Source organism: Balaenoptera borealis (assembly GCF_965194805.1).
Source record: "Balaenoptera borealis genome assembly, chromosome: 4".
NCBI classification, from domain to species: Eukaryota; Metazoa; Chordata; class Mammalia; order Artiodactyla; family Balaenopteridae; genus Balaenoptera; species Balaenoptera borealis.
This window is the reverse complement of record NC_138861.1, coordinates 19,059,376-19,077,366: the sequence shown is the minus strand read 5'-3', so window position 1 is coordinate 19,077,366 and position 17,991 is coordinate 19,059,376. Positions and strand designations below refer to the sequence as shown.

Sequence of the window (17,991 nt, the reverse complement as noted above, 5' to 3'; positions counted from 1 at the left end):
CACAGCAAATTGTTTGTTTTTAAAAGGATACATCAAAGGTGGGTTTAAATGGTTAAAATACAAGCTGGCTATTGTGAGTTTTACAAGCTATCAAATCATGTGGATTGTGTTCTGTCTAGCTAGGTCCACCCTTGGAACCATTTTAAACAATGGTGAGAAGATGAAGACAGCAGGCAGTAAATCCCTCCCTTGTGTAGGGATTAGGCTGGTGGAATTGCACCTCCATGGGGTGCTTGCCACAGTGGTTGTCTTTGGTGCCAATTCGGTTAGGGGGCCCGTTTCCACTGGTCTTTGAGGTCCTTGTGGGACAGCACCTGAATGGGGTTTCGTTCCAGGTCTTGACAGGGCCTGGCTCTTAGAAGGCATTCCAGAAATTGTTTTGAATGCATGAATGACTCAATAAGAAAATGTGAGAGTGCTTAGTTAGCTGTAAACCATTAGCCCAACGTGAACTAATTTGTTCCCACTTCTCTGATGTGGAAAGATGTGCTGGTTCGGGAGTGGGGCCTGACAGCGGAGATTTGGGGTGATGGGAAATGCCTGTTTTACTTGGCTTTCTCTCTGCTGTGGACTCCTTTTACCCCTCTCCCTGAAAGCTCAGCAAGCCTGGCTGTGGAGGAAGGCCTCAGTGCTGTCGTCCTGACTTCTGTGATCCGTTCTAGCTCAGGCCTACAGGACTTTCCAAAGATTGGGCATCTTTTGTCTCTTCTCCCACTCCTCCCAGTTGGGTTTATAACCCCTTTAGTCCCTTACTTCTCTCCATCTCTGTTCTGACCTCCACCTGCAGAGGCTCTGATGCCGTTTTGCGTGTCCCTTCCAGAACCACAGAGCCCTCCTTTGTGTTCTAGGGCCTTTCTGTTTCGCAGTGAGTTAGGGTATGTCTAGTAAGATAAGAGAGTGGTGACTATATATTTTTAAAAATTCAAATTGGGACAAAGCATCCACACAGATTTTTTCCCCTCCTGTCTGTGGACTGCTTTTATAACAAACACGTTATAATCACATACAGATTAAACCGCATTTAATGAATTGGTATTATTGCAAAGAATACAGTTACTCAAAAAAGGAAAAAAAAAAGTGCACATATGTATGTGTCAGTTGACAGTATTTGACTATTTGAAATCTGGGTCACAGCACTCTCAGATAGGGAAACTTTATGTACTGTAATCCAGACTTTGGTCCCAGACAGTTTTCCTTTGTTGGCTCATGTAGGGCCCTTGTGAAAAATCTTGACAGTCAAGTGCATATTTGCCTGCTTGTGCTTTCAAGGTAACTGAAAAAAGTTAGAGCTTTGCAAACTAGAGGGTATGACATGAATATAAGTTGTAAGTAATTTTTACTGTGATCATTTTTAGTTATGTGCATGGGAATTCTTGACATACAGGAGTGGCTAGGGACTGTTCTATTTTCTATTTGTGATATATTTCATGAAAAGCTAATCTTTAGGGGTAGTGGTACAGGGCGGTATAACTGCTGTAACCAAAATGATTCCTTTCCATTTATTTATCATATCCTCTCAAAGGGTGACTACCAGTCATTTTTAATTCTGTTCATCGAAGTGATGAACATCGAAATAAATGGGGACCAGATGTGATTTCACAGATTTTCAATCCTAGAAAGGATCTGCAATTTGAACACCATCTCTAAAGATGAAAGGCAAACTTCCCGTGTCACTCAGAACTCTTAATAACTTCATTTTCAATTGTATTATTGGGTGACATAACTGAAGAGGTCACGGCAAACTGAGAATATTGAGTTGTTGAGATCTGTCTTGTTTAGATTTGTTGAAAGATTCATTGATTTGTGGGAGAGAGAAAACTGTGGTAGGGTAGCTTTAGCATTTGCATTTCATTTTAACATTATGTTGCTCAGGGTTTTTGAGGCTGTGTGAACAAGGTTACAAGGCAAGCCTAGGCAGTTTAGCGTTGTGTAAGGAACTGGCTTTGCTGTCGTACGTTCAGGCGCATTTTTTTTCTGGCTGAGCCAGAATCTTGGCAACCTTCTCCCCCATCACCAGCATCGTTGGACGTTACATCTCAATTTTTTTCACATCTGCCCTCATTAATCCATCTGTACAACCATTGTGCTGGTCTGAGCCTTCATCCTCCCGACTGCCCTGGCCTCCTGCTGTCTCTTACCTGCCTGTGGTCCACTTTGCCCTGAGCCAGAGTGGTCCAGTCCCAGGTCTGATCATGACACTCCAGACTTTGAGTGATCTCCCCAGCTTCCCACTGCCCTTGGTCTCACCTGAAATCCTCCCTGTCATCTTTTCCTTCTCCAGTGCTCTCCTTGCGGCCTTATCCCCTCCTTCCTCCTCTCCCACTCCAGCCCTCTGGCCTTTCTTGTCTCCCTGGTATTCCTTCCTACTTCAGAGCCTTTGCATATGCTCTTCCCAGAGCACATGGGATTCCGCCCTGCCCCCCCAAATCGGGTTAAGCCTTGAAATATTCTCTCATAACACCCAGGACTTTTCCTTCCCAGCACCCGTCATAATTAGGTTAGATCATCATTACTTATTTGGGTGATTATTTGTTTGTATACTGCACTAGTCAGTCAGCTTTGAGAGGGTGAGGGCTACCCATTTAATGCGACTTTGATGGTAACCTCAGCACCCAGGGTTGCATCTTTAAAGTGCTTACTGGGTCTTGGTTTTCTGCAACAGTTTTGGTTTATACCTGTAGTCCCCAAGTAATGATTAATAGTGTCCCCTTTGACTTTGAAAATTATTCATTTTGGATGACAGCATACATAGTGATCCTACTGGAAGCCCAAGGATGTTAAGTCACTCCAGGAAAGGGTTCCACTGTCAGGCTCCTAGAGCAGGAGACACTCGCGCAGGGTGTGGGCAGGAGGGAGCTGTTGCTGAGTTCTGATTCTGGCTGAAGATAATTTATGTTTTTGAAACCTGGGCAGCATATACAGATATGCAGGTTTGTTGTGGTTTTTTTTTTTTTTTTTTTTTTTTTTTAACATTTTGAAGAAGTGAGAACATTCCCTGTGCACCTGGGATTTTAGAATATGATAGCAGAGGCATCAAGGCTGTTAAAGAAATGGAAAATAAACACAGGGTAGCGACAGGTAGGTGCTTCCTCCGGTCAGAGGCTGACAAACTTTTGATCGGAAGGGGTTGAGAATGCTTTTGCCTTTTGTTTGGCCATCAAGCGAAGTCCTTGCTGCCCTCAGGTTAGGGTGAGCTGGTCTCTAGTGGGCAGTGTGTCTGGGGGGACCTGGTGGGAAGCACAGAGATTGTCTGTGCTCCAGCTTCCCTCCCCATCTGTAGACTCAGCAGGTGACGCGGACAGTGCCAAGCGATCTTGTTAAATTAAAAAAACAAAAACCTAAAAGGCAACATGAGGGAGGCCCCGGTTTGTTGTACGGTCTGTTATGGGCCCGGCCCCCGGAGACTCAGTATCCTTCTGTCTGACTTGGAGCTGCCACATGCCTGCCTCAGGGAAGGCTCTGAAGACTAGAGCAAGAACATGCTTTGCAAGACACTTTCAGATTGCTGGGTCCCTTTAGGGGAAAAGGGCTTTATGTGACACTAGACTGAAGAACATTTTTATCAGATTCCATAGCCCGAGGTCTCAAAACAAAACAGCTAGGAGCCCCTCTCAGGCCTGGCTTCTGCACAGTAGTAGACAGGCTGAACCTTGCAGCGGTGGCTTCCTTCATGCTGGCCCCGCAGGGCCTGAAGACCCTCAGAGGCCCAGGCAGGCAGCGGTGCCTGAGAACGAGACAGACAACGGAACCACAGAGGAGAGCGCAGGTGGGGTCCTTAAGGGATGCAGGCACAGCCAGCCAGAGCCAGGGGTGGGAAATGCGTGTTAAGGTCCCAGGCTTCTGGGATATTCAGGTGGGACCTAACCAGAGTCCGCCATGGGCTCCGTGAAATTGAACACAGCCTGCCTTGCTTTTCTGCTGTCTTTCAGTTGGAAGGTTGTGTGCAAGGGGTCTCTCTTTGCTTGCCCAGTCAGCTTAGGCCTGACCATCAGAATGTGGGAGACGTGAGGCCTTGTGGAGATTTTGCCGGTTGAATGATTTCAGCAAAGCACTTGCAAGGTTTCTCTACTAGTTACCTATCTACAACAGGCGGAATTTGGATTGGCTGGAAAGAAAGGTGAAATGAGGTAATCGGAATTATAGGATTTATTTTTCTTTTTTTAAAGTTCTGGCATCCTGTGTTCTCTGCCTACCAGAAATATTCCAGCAGAACCGTGATAATGCCTTTCATGTGCTAAGCCTTCCAGATGGCAGTTGCTCAGCCAGTAAGCAAATGAGGGAGTGGAGCATTGGAGATTTATGAGTAAGTTGATTCCCTTCCTCGGTGTGACCCAGTGAACTCTCACTCGCTCTTTGTATGGTGTCCTGAAGTCCTCAGCCCTGCAGGGTCTTTGAAAACCACTACCCCTCATTTTAAGGGGAGGGTTCACATTCTTCACGTTACTGGTGATGAATGGCTGTCTCGAGAGAGCGCTTACGGCGCTTTCTCGGACAGCTTTGTGGAGGCTAAGGGGACTCTAAGGTCCTTGAGGACAGAGGCTCTCCCTTCCCTGCGCAGCGCCAACGTGCAGGGGAGCTTGGCGCTGGAACCCGTGGGCCCCACCCCAGTGCCTCCCCGTGTGTGTAGGACCCTCCCCTGGCTGAGCCGTCCTCCCCGTCACTCTCTCACTCCAGGGATGTTCGCTGAGCCTGCACACCTGGGGCTGCAGTACCAGGTGGTTTCACGTCATTCTTGGAGCTCTCGGTCCAGTGGAGGAAAGACGTGTAAATCAATACACATCAAGGGAAGCGGTGTGTAAGCCCGAGGAAGGAGTGGTCAGGGAGTGCTCCCAGGAGGTGGTGTTGCTGTGTGTTTTGAGAAGGGTTAGGGAACGCTTGCTGTATTTTTTTCCAAAAATAGCAAACACCCCCAGACCCCCACTGAGCCGCCCCAGCTTGCTAGGATGCAGCTTGAGGAACGCGTGTTACACTTTGCTGTGTGTAGCCTGGTGGACGGGGACGGCTGCAGTGCTGTTACTCTGGGAGCCTCCTGCTTTGTGCGGATCTGGTTCCCATTCACTCTGAGGGCGCTTGCAGCATCCGCTGGGTGCACCTCTCTGAGAACTCTTACAGCGGATACTCAGAGGTTACAACTTGGTCTCTGTTAGTTTTGTTCCCCAACTAGATTTTAGATTCAGAGCGGGGACCACGCCATCAACATTAAGCACAAATGCATCAGTGCATACGGGAAGCATTGAGGGAATGCTAGTTGAGTATTTTTCATACATCATTATTACCTGGCTGTGTAAGTATGACAGAACAGTTCGGCATTGACTCTTAAGTATAAGCAGTGTTTTTGTTTTTTTTTTTGTGGTTGTTGTTGTTAAGGATAGCACAAGTTTGTGATCAGCAGCATATCACCAGTTTGATGTTCATTCATGGTCATTCATTTACTTTTTAATTTATTCATTCACTTACAGGCTCTACCTTTGAATAATACTTGTCTTTTCCTGCATTGAGGCTTTTTTTTTTTTTTTGAATGTTACGTTTTTACTGCATTGGGGATTTTATTCTTCAAACTTCATAATTGTTTCAGTAAATCTCTATCTCTTGGATACTGGCTTAGACCTAATTCTTTTCTATTAAGTACTTTTGAGAGTGGTTTACCATAAACCATTTGAGATATCAGTACTTTTATTAATGACTTTTGAGATTTGGCAGCAACTTAAATTGATAAAAATGGAATGTGCTTTGGGTAGAAAACGGTATCAGACAGTGTTTCACTCTGCAAACCAGGGCAGAGATGAGGATGCTTCCGGCAAGAGAACATAACTTATCAGTAATTTAGGTCATTGTGTCAAGTAATACAAGGCCAGGCAATAGTGATTGTTTCTTTTTAATTCTTACATGGCGCTTACGACGTGGTAGGCACTGTTCTGAAGTGCTGCTTGTGTATTAACTCATTTAATCTTCCCAGTGACCCCATGCGGTGTCTGTGCTGTTCTTCACATTGTACTGATGAGGGCACTGGGGCACAGAAAGTGTGTGACTTGTCCGTGGGCATGGTTGTGTGCCCACAGGCAATCCCTCTGGGACTAAAGACATTCTGATTTCATATAGTATGCAACTGGAAAGTTGGGAAATATTCAGAAAGAAATTAAAATAGTCATTCTTAGGACGTCCCTGGTGGCGCAGTGGTTAAGAATCCGCCTGCCAATGCTGGGGACACGGGTTCGAGCCCTGGTCCGGGAAGATCCCACATGCCACGGAGCAACTAAGCCCGTGTGCCACAACTACTGAGCCTGTGCTCTAGAGCCCGCGAGCCACAACTACTGAAGCCCGAGTGCCTAGAGCCTCCGCTCCGCAACAAGAGAAGCCACCGTAGTGAGAAGCCCATGCACTGCAATGAAGAGTAGCCCCCGCTCGCCGCAACTAGAGAAAAGCCCGCGCACAGCAACAAAGACCCAACGCAGCCAAAAATAAATAAATAAATTTATAGTAAATAAATAATCATTCTTTTGACAGTTTAGGACAATTATGTTTGTTAAATTGTTTCCATTACAGTATGTATGTGTTTATGATGGTTATTATTTTTTCTTTTCTAAATTGTGGTAAGATATACATAACTATGATGGTTAGTTTTGAACTCACGTAGAGGGCTTCTAAAACAAACAACTTCACGTTTTGATAAGCTAAGAGACTTTCAAAGCATTCCTGTTTCCACAGCAAAGTGGTTTCAAATGATAAACTTTGCCTCTGCCAGTGATGCTTGTGAGAATGCCTTTGGAAGAATGTGAGTGTAATTTATTATACATAATGTTATTAACGTATGCTTTCTCTCTGAAGTCTTATTAGAGCAGAATGTGTAAGATACGGTTCAGTTTTGGTATCCTCTGAAGTGGGGTGTTTTGTCGTCACTGTCGTTGTTCTGGATTATTTCAAAGCTGGGGTTGCAGATTCCTCTGCTTTGAGGGACCAGGCAAAAGACAAGCCATTGAGGGTCAGAGGTGGGAGTGTGGTAAAGGGTCAACCATGCTTCTGCCCTGTGTGGGTGGAGCTGCTTTCCTCCAGCTGTTTGTTGGTTGACCAGAGAATATGAGCCGGTGTTGCCAGATCTAACCATTTCCCAGGACCAGTTGAAACTTCATGTTTTTTAAATAAGCAATTTCTCAACGTTACTGCTTTGGAAGAAAATTTAAATCAAAACCAACCAATCCCAGAGAGCATGGTGGACTCCACATACAGAGGAGAGTAGGGAACTTGGAAGGGGCTCTGCATGTCTCCGTAGACCCCTGCTGTGGCACTGAACTTCTGCTTTCACTTGCCTGTTGATGTTTTGGTTGTACAGTGCGTAGCTGCATCCCTGAGAAGTTGTATGTAAACTAATTTCATTTCTTTTCTGTATTTTAAAATAGACTTGTACCTTATTATGGAAGATCAGGGAACTTCTGGTGAGTCCTTTGTATAGTCAGTGTATTTCTTTTGTATGTTTGTACTAATGTGTTTAAAATGGGGAACGCTGTTAGCTATCATACACTGCTTGAGTTAAGGAAGTCATTAGTTAGGTATGCTTTGGGTTACTCAGAAATTCTTGTGGCTGTGGTGTTTGCTGTAATGATATTTGACCTGTCACGGGAGCTGTAGCCGCTTGGAAGAGCGTTCGGTCCTTAATACTGGTATCTGAATTCTAGGCATGTTGCCTGTAACTTCCAGTTTCAAAAAAAAAAAAGTCTATGTCAATCTGTTTCTTTATATCCCAGTGCTATTCCCGCTCGCCCCCCCCTTCCCCGTTTTATATTTAATCATTCTCTTTGGCTCACAACAGCGATCCAGTCCAAAGATTTACTTTTTCTATTTCCAACCCCATCATTATTTTTATGTAAAAAGTATGTTTTGAGTTACAGCAATTCATGGGGATCAAGCCTCTGCTCTGTAGGGAGAAGAGAGATGTCATTTACTACAGAGTTTATACAGACAGATGTCCTGCTCCATGCTGTGTTTCCACTGTAATCCAAGGGGTTTATCTGTGTTACATTAAAGAAAAATGACCATATTTGGCCTGACTCTAAGCCAAGATGATATAGGCCCAAAGTTTTTCTTGGAGGAATGGGGGAGCAAGGGGAATAGAAACATTTGGAAGAAGTAGTCCTTTTTGCTCGTATTTTATTCATTGGGCATTTAATTCACAGATTATTTAGTGCATTACACTTACTCATATAATTCTGGTTCCTTTTGTGTTTTCCTAGCCTCCCTCTCCCACCATTTTTCTTCTTTTGAAACAATTTCAAACTTATAGGAAAGTTGCAAGAATACTAAAAAAGAACTGCTATATATACCTTTAACGATGGACTCCAGGTTTCTCTAGTTTTCCCAATAATGTCCTTAGAGCGAAAGGATCCAGTTCAGAATCGAGCACCACACCCAGCTGTCACGTCTTTCTAGTCTCCTTCAGTCTCGAAGAGTTCCTCGTTCTTTCCTTGTCTTTCATGACATTGACTTTTTTTTCTTTTTAAATTTTTAATTTACTTATTGTATTTATTTTTGGCTGTGTTGGGTCTTTGTTGCTGTGCGCGGACTTTGCTCTAGTTGCAGTGAGCTGGGGCTACTCTTCGTTGCGGTGTGCGGGCTTCTCATTGCGGTGGCTTCCCTTGTTGCGGAGCATGGGCTCTCTAGGCACGTGGGCTTCAGTAGTTGTGGCACGCGGGCTCAGTAGTTGTGGCCCACGGGCTTAGTTGCTCCATGGCACGTGGGATCTTCCTGGACCAGGGCTCGAACCCATGTCCCCTGCATTGACAGGCGGATTCTTAACCACTACGCCACTAGGGAAGTCCGACGTTGACGTTTTTGAAGATTGCAGGCCAGTTACCATGTAGAATATCCTTCCTTTTCTTAGAGGGTGTTCTCCGTTCTTCCTTCAAAACCCTGCTTGTGTTACCTTCTGTGAGAGGAGGTGGGCTGTTGCCATGAGGAATTGGTTGTCTCTCTTCTAGATTCCTACAGCACTCCATTGATACCTTTATTCGAGCATTTATGATATTCATTCATTCTTTCAATGAGTACTTTTTGACTTCTGCCAAATGGGTTACATTTAAGAACAAAAGAGATTGAAAAAAAAAATCTCTGCTTCTTTTGAAGCTTACATTTTAGTGAGGGTAACAGACAACTAATAAAGATACAGAAGTATTGTAAATTGGTAAGTATTTCAGTTACTGGTAAGTGCTAAAGAGGATACAATCAGGAAAGAGTGTACGTGTGGGCATGGGGGGAGTGGTCCTTGATAGGGTGGCCAGGTGATGCTGGAACAAGACTCCCCAGGAAGTGAGGTGACAGGCCGTGCAGGTACCTGCAGGAGAGCAGTCTGGGCAGAGGGAACCTGCAGGGCACAAAGGCTCCGCCTCAGGTGGCCAGGTGTGAGAGGAAGCAGGTCGGTGACTGGCCGAGGGGAGGGGAGCGTGGTAGGAAAGGGGTCAGAAAGACAAAGCGGGAGGTCATTCAGAGCTGTGGCTGTGAAGGGGATGAGAAGCACTTGGGGAGTTTTGAGCAGAGAAGCGACACGACCTGACCTTTAAAAAGGAGCCCTCTGTTTATAGAGAATAGCAGGTGTGTGGGGATAGGGAGACGGGTAGAACCAGGGAGAGCAGTTAAGGGGCTGAGATAAGCGCTGTGCAGAGTTATTTGAATCCTGTCGATGTGCCATAGAGGACCGTGGTTCTCGAACTTCAGGATACCTAAGACTTGTGTGCGCTGTTTGTGAGCGGCACAGAATTCTTCACCGGGAATAGAACTCATTAGGCCTCACCTGTGTTAACAGCAGCCTCCAGGTGATTGTCATGTGGATGGTCCTTGAACCACAGGTTGATAAATAGAGTAACAAGTGATTTTGGATTGAGTGAATAATTGGTTTATGGAATATCCTTTAGAGACACTTAGATATGAAGTGTTTCCACTCTTACTGATTTATTTCTTATAAACATACTACTCCAAAAAATTATATGTGGTAGTATAAGTCTCCTCTTATGACTTATCTGGTATGTAAAGATCTAACTAGGCAAGGCTATTTTTTTCTTTTAAGAGAAGATGTGTATTGTATGAAATAAACATAATATTCCAACAAGCTATTTTTCTGCCTCCAAACACAGGGTTTCAGAAGGAATGAATAAATTGTGCTAATAGGATTCATTCACAAAGAAGCTATTAAATGTATTCAAGAGGAAATTGCATTCAGGGAGTAGTAGGTTGGATGAAGCCATTAAAGTGTGAATGAGTATTTTTGATACAAATGAGTATTTTAGAGCTGGAGTGGACCAGATCTGGCTTGGCATTTTATCGTACCAGAGATCCACGGGACGTGTGTCAGAAGGAGCCCTGGAAACAGGGTTGAGTGCAAAGCATTAAGGGATTTTTGTTTCCTCTCCTCGGTGAAATAAGTTCAGTCTTGTGTGGTTAATCCCAGGTTGAACGTGAAAACAAGTTGTGCCTTGTTTAACTGTAGAATGGCGTGGTCAAGAGCGTGGACTTTGGAGCCGGACTAGCTCTGAATCCTGCTCTGAACTCTCAGTGTGACTCTGGGCAACTCCCAGATCCAGGAGGGAAGTAATAGTACCTGCCTCACAAGCTCATAATGGGCATTAATGTGTTAGTCCTCACAAGGTACGTAGAATGAAATGGTGTCAGGCAGATTGTACACATTCAACAATTATTAACATTTTTCCTCCACCCTCTATTATTACTATTATTATTATATTTCAGTGCTTTCAAATCATACTTTGCCTTCTGGAATACCACAGATTTTCAGTCACTGTTGTTTGGGGATGAGTGTAGTTTTTGTGTCTAAAAAGATGGTCACCCATGCCTCTGTATATATGAAGAATTTAAAGTTCAGTGGAGTGTTTGTCCTTTGTATTGGGGACAACAGTTTTCTGGGTGTAGGTTGCCATCGTTTTTGTAACGTTGTTTTTTTTTCCCTCTGTGAAAGAGGGATGCTCATACTTGCTTCAGGGACATGTGGTGAGAATTAATGAATGAGTTAATATTTGTGGCTCTACCCCATTCAGTACTAATTAGCCTTAGTTACTGCTCTCTTATAGTCTAAGTACCAACATCAAACTGATTCTCTGAACTAGGGGCATCGAGAGGCCTTCTCCTTATGTACTGTGGGAAATGGTGTTTTACAACAGGTTGGCTGTTTCATTACTTCCCACATCTAAAACAACATGAAAATGACTCCCCATATCTAAAATGTTTATACCTCCTAACAGCAACAACAAAACTTAAATCATGTAACAACTTCTTGTAGAACTCTTAGTAATAAAATATTACTTTATTAAATAAGTATTAAGTCATTATTTTTTCCTCTGGAAGATCACCGTCTTTCATTTTTGACTTTATTTTCTCATCGTCATGCAGCAGTTCTATTTGTACTTAGCAATAACATTCTGAAAATTCCCACAACAGGTCTTTGAAGGCCTAGTGTGGTAGGGGCAGTTGTATTCTGGTTTAAAAAAAAAAAAAAAGTTTGTATTTCAATTCTGTGTTACCAGAGGCAAGATTTGGAGTTTCTGCACTTCCGGACCTTTGTCTGTAAAACAGGGATAATGATACCTTTGGAATAACACATGTCAAGTACCAGGCACAAATACCAGCGTACGTAGCTGATTGTGGTTAATACTTGCAGTGATTTTATTACTTTTTCCAATGTGATTCATTTTTCTAATGTAACTGGAACCAATTTCATAGTTTTTATACAAAGCAAAAGAAGATATCTTCTAGGTCCTAATGTCAGTTGGATTTCTGCCTGACATGGACTTATCTTAAATAGCTAGTTTCCAAACTTACCCTGGGAGGATACATCTTCTATCAATCGATAACATTAAATCTTTCAAAGGATGTGAATATAGAGTGAACATGGGAATTGTGTGTTTTATTCAAATAAAGTAATTCAGTGTAATGCAATTTTACATTCCCCTATTTTGTATTAGTGTTGCAGGTCACCAAAGGTGTAGCTAACCTGGGGCACAGGCCTGTATTCAGATGTATCCAAAGAGGGCCATGGCCTCAGCAGAGACTCATTCCTTTGCTCCTCTAAAGGCAATGTTTATTTAACCGGGAAAGTCCTTTGTTCACCTAGTTACAAAGCTAAAATTCAGTTCCTTGCAATGTAGGCCTGAAAGGATTAGCTGCAAGAGAGTTTTATAATCTCTGGATATGGCTTTTGAGGAACAAAATAATCTAAACTATAATTTTGAAATGGGACAGGAGATGTTATTATAGGTTTATTCTTAGGATTCTCATCTTTTGATTTGCCTCTGTCATTAAATACGTACTTGTCGGCAGGGAGAGTGTGTGGGGGAACGATTTTTCTCCCACTTTAATCTCTGTGGATTTCTTACTTTGAAGTGGTGTGCGACTGTCTTCCGTGGCTTGCAGATGCTTTGATGAAATAGGAACTTGTTAGGTACCTAACCAGATTCTTTCCACGCAGCTCCCTTACAGGAGGTCTATTTTAAATTAGGTTTGATGTCCAGACTGAAAAGCACTTATTCACCAGTTCTGATAAAAGGTCAAGTAGTTTAACCTCTCACAACATTAAGACTGAGGGAACTAAACTGCTTCCTCTCCACCATGCTCCCCTTTCCAAAAAAAAGGAAAAAAAAAGGAAAAATGTAGGAAGAAGTAAAATGTAAAATGGTATTTATCTGATTCTTAAAGTATCAGGATTTAGTCTCTTTTCAGATCTTCTGTTTCTTATTACAATTTTGTCTCTTTTTTTTTTTCTTTCTTTCTTTCTTTTTTTTTGGTGGTTTGTTTGTTTTGTCTTTTGTCTCTTTCCTCTTTCTTAATCTACCAGTTTTACAGTTTTGTTCCATTGACTTATCCTGCTCCTTTTTCAGACTCAATTTTCCTCTCTCCCACCATTCATTTGGAGCTCCTAAAAGATCAGACCAAGCTTCTCTTTTTCTACGTTCTGTATTTTCTCTTAAGGAATCTTGTCCATGCTCTAGGCTGCTGAGTCTCGAATTTTAACTCAGAGCTGACTGACCTCTTGTCTAAGCCTCTCCTACTTGACGTTTCCACTTGCATGTTTTAAAAGGCCAGCAGTACCAAATCAACTCACATTCTTTCGGAAAAGCTGATTCCTATTTTTTCAAAGCACAGTTCTGATGTTTACCCCTTTTGCTTAAAACTTTCCAGGGAACCCTAAGACATTGCTGGTGGCAATGAAAATGGTGTAGCCACTGTGGAGGACACTTTGGTGGTTCCTCAAAAAGTTAAACATAGAGTTGCCATTTGACTCGGCAATTCCACTCCCAGGTATATGCCCCAGAGAACTGAAAACTGATGTTCATACAAAATGTGTCTAGGAATGTTCAATAGTACTGTTATACATAATAGCCAAAAAATGGAAACAATTCAAATGTCCATCAACTAATGAATGGATAAATAAAATACACACAATGGAATATTATTCCGCTATATAGAGAAATGAAGTACTGATGTATGCTACAACATGGATGAACCTTGAAAACATCTTTCTTGTGAAAGAAGCAAGACACAAAAGAGCACATATTGTATGATGCCATTTATATGAAATGTCCAGAAGAGGCAAATCCACAGCGACAGAAAGGAGATTAATGGTTGCCACGGCTGGGGAGAGAAGGGAACAGGATTTCCTTTTCCAATATGAAAATGTTCTGGAATTGGATAGCAGTAATTGTTGCACTATATTTTGAAGATACTAAAAAATCACTGAATCACACACTTTAAAGTGGTTTAAAATGGTGATTATATTAGTTCCCCAGGGCTGCTGTAACAAAGTACCACAACCTGGGTGATGTAAAAAGCAGGCATCTATTGTCTCACAGTTCTGGAGGCCACACGTCTGAGATCAAGGTTGGCAGTTTCCTCTGAGGGCTGTGAGGGTTAATCTGTGCCATGCCTCTCCCCTGTCTTCTGGTGTTTGCTGGCAGTCCTTGGCATTCCTTGGCTCGCAGACCCCTCACGCCAATCTCTGCCTTCATCTTCACGTGACATTCTCCCTGTGTGCTTGTCTGGGTCCAAATGTTCCCTTTTTATAAGGACACAGTCCTATTGGAATAGGACTTACCTTAAGTACCTCATGTTAACTACTTATATCTACAGTGACCCTATTTCCAAATAAGGTCACATTTTGAAGTTCTGGTTTTGACTTTGTATGCATTTTGGGGAGACATAATTCAACCATAAAAGTGACTTTTATGTTATGTGAATTTTGCCTCAATTATAAAAAACCAAAAACCAACCCTTCAGGAACTTGTAACTGCTGACGAGTAAGAGACCAGAGCCCTGAACCCCGTCTGGCCCCTGCCTAGCTCGCCAGCCTTTTGCTCTCTTCTCCCTCTGTGCTCTGGCCAGCTGGCTTCTTTCCTGTGCCAGCCGTGCTCCCTCTGACCGCAGGGCCTGTGCTACAACCTACTTTTATTCCTTTTGGACCATCCCCTCCCCTTCTGTTTGTTGGAAGCCTTTTCACCCTTCAGCTCTCAGCTCCAGTGTTACTTTCATCGAGAGTGCTTGTATGACTTGCCAGGATAAGGCAGGCTCTTTTATTATAGACACTACCTTTGATTGGGTTGTCTACCGCTGGGTAGCAAAGCACTCCAAAGCTTCCTGGTATTAAACAACCATTCTGTTATGCTCTTGGATTCTGTGGGCCAGGAACTCGGACACACTGAAGAGGGCTTGTTTCTCCTCTGGGAAGACAAGCCTCAGCTGGGAAGATCTGAACAGCTGGGGGCTGCAATAATCTGGGCACATCTCCACTTGTGTGTCTGGGGCCTGGACTGGGGCGACTCAAAGACCAGGCTCGGCTGGGACTGTGAACCAGAGCTCCTACCCAGGGTTCCTTCATGTGGCTTAGACCTCCTCACAGCAGGGTGTCCTCGGGATAGTCAGACTGCTTACACGGCAGTTCAGGGCTCCAAGACTGAGCATTAAATAAAAAGGAGTGAGAAGCAACATGACTTTTGTGACCTTGCTTTGGAAGTTACATAGCATCGTTTGCACCCTACTCTAATGATTGACGCTGTCAGAGCCTACCCAGATTCACGAGGAGGGGACACAGACCTCCCCTTTCAGTGGGAGGAGTATCAGAATCTGCAGCCGTGTGTAAAGGCCGCCACGGTACTCACCGATCTGTGTTCCTTCGCAGTGCTCCTTTGTAAATCACTCACTCCTTTGTGTTCTTATTGGGTTCATTTCTGCCTTTCCAACTAAGCAATAAGCTTATTTCACTCACCATACTATTCCCAGCCTCTAACACTGCAGACAGCACAGAATAGGTGCTTGGTAAGGCTCTATGAAATGAAAGTCAACTGTGAAGAATTAGAAAAGGTAGAGAGCAAGGAAAGACATTGGCTTAGATCGTAAACATCACAAGCACGTGACCTGAGCATGCTCACCAGTAAGTAGGCCCAGTGGCCTGTAGCTTTATTGTTCCGTCCTTCTGATCTGCGTTGTTCAGCAGTAAATCTGTGGCTGCCTTGTGACTATCGATATTGTCTGAGAGCTGCTACCCAGGAGAAAGTCATATTGACGCCTGCAGTAAAACATAGCGACAGAAGTAAAAGTGAAGCCAAATGTTTGTCGAAGGAATCCCCCCAAAGAGAATAAACAGAATTAAAAATTTAAGGTTTAAATAGGCTAATATTAATAGGGTTTGTGTGTGTGTTCATGGACTTCTGTGCTCATTAGGGGAAGAAGGGAAGGTTAGTAAGGGATATGGTTTCTTATTTTTAACCGACTGCCTGTCAGAGCCGTATGGGGCCGATCATGTTTATTTAACATTCTCTGCAGAATTTAGAATGAGAGTCTCCCTCCCATCTCCTTGGCTTCTCATTTCTTTTAAAAATTTCAAGCCTGAGACAGAGGCGCATATAACTTTACCAGGCACACAGTTCACTCGTCCCCCCAGCTCCTGCACAGCTGCTTGACATCTGTGCTACAGACTTGGTAGAAGAGTGCCAATTTCCCTTCCTTGCCTATAAAAATTTTCAGGGCAGTCATTTACACAGAACCTCTTAAAATGCAGAGGGATGCGGTTCAATAAATTAAAATGCAGTTTTAGTTTTTGCTCCTACACACCAAAGACCCCAAGCCCGAGTGGAGTAAAGTTAAGTACACCAGCTTTGGAGTCACGGGGACCTAGGTTTGAACCTTGACCCTGCTGCTTTTTATTGATGTGACCTTTGGCAAGTTAGTTACCCTACATATGCCTCCTTCACTTAAAAAATGAGGGAGATGATAATAGAGCTGTTAGAAAAATTCAGTGAGATCATACATATAAAGATGCTGGTGCAGTCTGGCACATAGTGAATGCTCAATGTTAGTTATTATGACTATTATTATACAAATGTAACTGCTTGGGGTTTACTTGGAATTTAAATGTAATACGATTGGAGTGGCTTTCAAAGAATGCTCAATCTCATTCTGGTTTTGCTCTTAATTGGAAAGTTAAGTTTTTGCTGTTTTAGGTCTGGGATATTAGTGTATAATTAGTGTGATCGTTCCTACCTTGTCTTTAATACTTGTGACTTTTGCTTTGACAAGTGACTATTAAAGAAAAATAAATGTAAATTGAAATGGAGACATGGGTCAAATTCTAGGACTTAGCAAATTGAATGTATTTTTCTAGCATCTGCTGTGGTTAATGCCGCCAGACAGAGTACATGAAGGTGTTTGTTTCAGGATGTCTGATGTAAAACTGGTGGCTCCCTTGTTTCTGGACAAGGTCAGCGTGGGTGGTGTCCTCTCCAAGGTCGCCCGTGAGAGCTCCACATCCTCCGTTCACAAGGCTCTCGCTAATTCCCACTTGCGTAACCAGGGACGGTGGGAGATGCCGTGGTGTGTGTGTGTGTGTTTTTTTTTTTTTTTGTGGTGTGTTTTGACGTGAAGTTGGAGGAGGGAGGGTTTTGTAACAGACGGTTTCTTGGATATCTGGGGCCTATCCAGCTCTAAGCTTTGAAAACGATGGGCTAGACCCCGAACAGGCACAGATACAGTCCCGATTGCCAGAACAGCAAGTGAGGGCCTAGGGTGATGTGTTCGGGCAGCTGCTGCCGCTAAGCTGGTGGGCTGGCACGGCAGCACTGGCTTCCTGAGGTTTGGTGAGGTCATTGTATGCGGTGTGATAACAGCGATGAGGTGGGAAACCCAGCCTGGAACCTGAGAAGGTCATAACCACTTGGGAGCTGTTGGCCTGTTTTGGAAGGAGTGTCAGCTACTGGGCCTTATGGGACTTGGGCCACCTTTGGCACAGATGGAAATGTGTGAATATGGGAGCCAAAGATATATGTGTCCTGCACCAATCAGCCCAGTGTTCTGGCTTGTGCGGAACGGTAAGCGGTGCTTTGTGGGAGGGCTTGTGTGTCCTCTTTGACATTAGCCTCCAGAGACTAGGAGCTTACCCCAGACTCTGCTAGCATCCTCTGATACCTTTTTGGAATGATTAGATCATTCTTGGCTGGGTTCTAGTATTTGGCCTGCCTTTCACTGGCTGGGTGGCCTTGGGAAAATTACTTAATCTTTCTGTGCCTAACTTTATCCATAAAATGAAGAGGCCAGACTAGATGAAGTCATAGGTATGAGATGACCTTTAATGTCCAACTCTGATTAAATCATTTTATGTATCTATTCATATATTGTGGTATTTGCTTCTTTGAATAGTGGGCTCCACAAATTTACTTTGGTACAAAGTGAAACATACACCTTTTCTTTTGCTCTTTAATTCTTCCTTGAAGATTCAGGTGGTCCTTCCCCATATCTAGTATTCAAGAGTTTGGAAATTAGAGTCTGTATCATTATCTCGTGGAAAGAGGGACCCAGATTTTATCTCTTTCTGCAGCCTGGAAATGATCTCTTCCCATTTGTTGTTGGGACAGTACTGATCAAAATTGCCATTGGGGAGGTAAAGGATAGAAAGCATGGTATAGAATTATAGAGGTGTCTTATGGCAATGGCAGTAGGGGCCATCTGATCAAC

General features: G+C 43.5%; 1 protein-coding gene across 4 annotated transcripts in view; it reads left to right on the top strand.

Moving 5' to 3' along the window:
- Window positions 1-17,991, top strand: part of TSPAN5 (tetraspanin 5) — a 169,932-nt gene that overhangs the window by 23,619 nt on the left and 128,322 nt on the right. Inside the window, exon 1 of one of the 4 annotated variants that reach the window (XM_082391773.1) lies at window positions 4,108-4,303. The exons of the other annotated variants lie outside the window; for them this stretch is intronic. The gene's annotated coding sequence lies outside the window, so the exon portion shown is untranslated. Of the gene's footprint in view, window positions 1-4,107; window positions 4,304-17,991 lie in introns of those variants that run through there. 4 annotated transcript variants of the gene reach the window in all.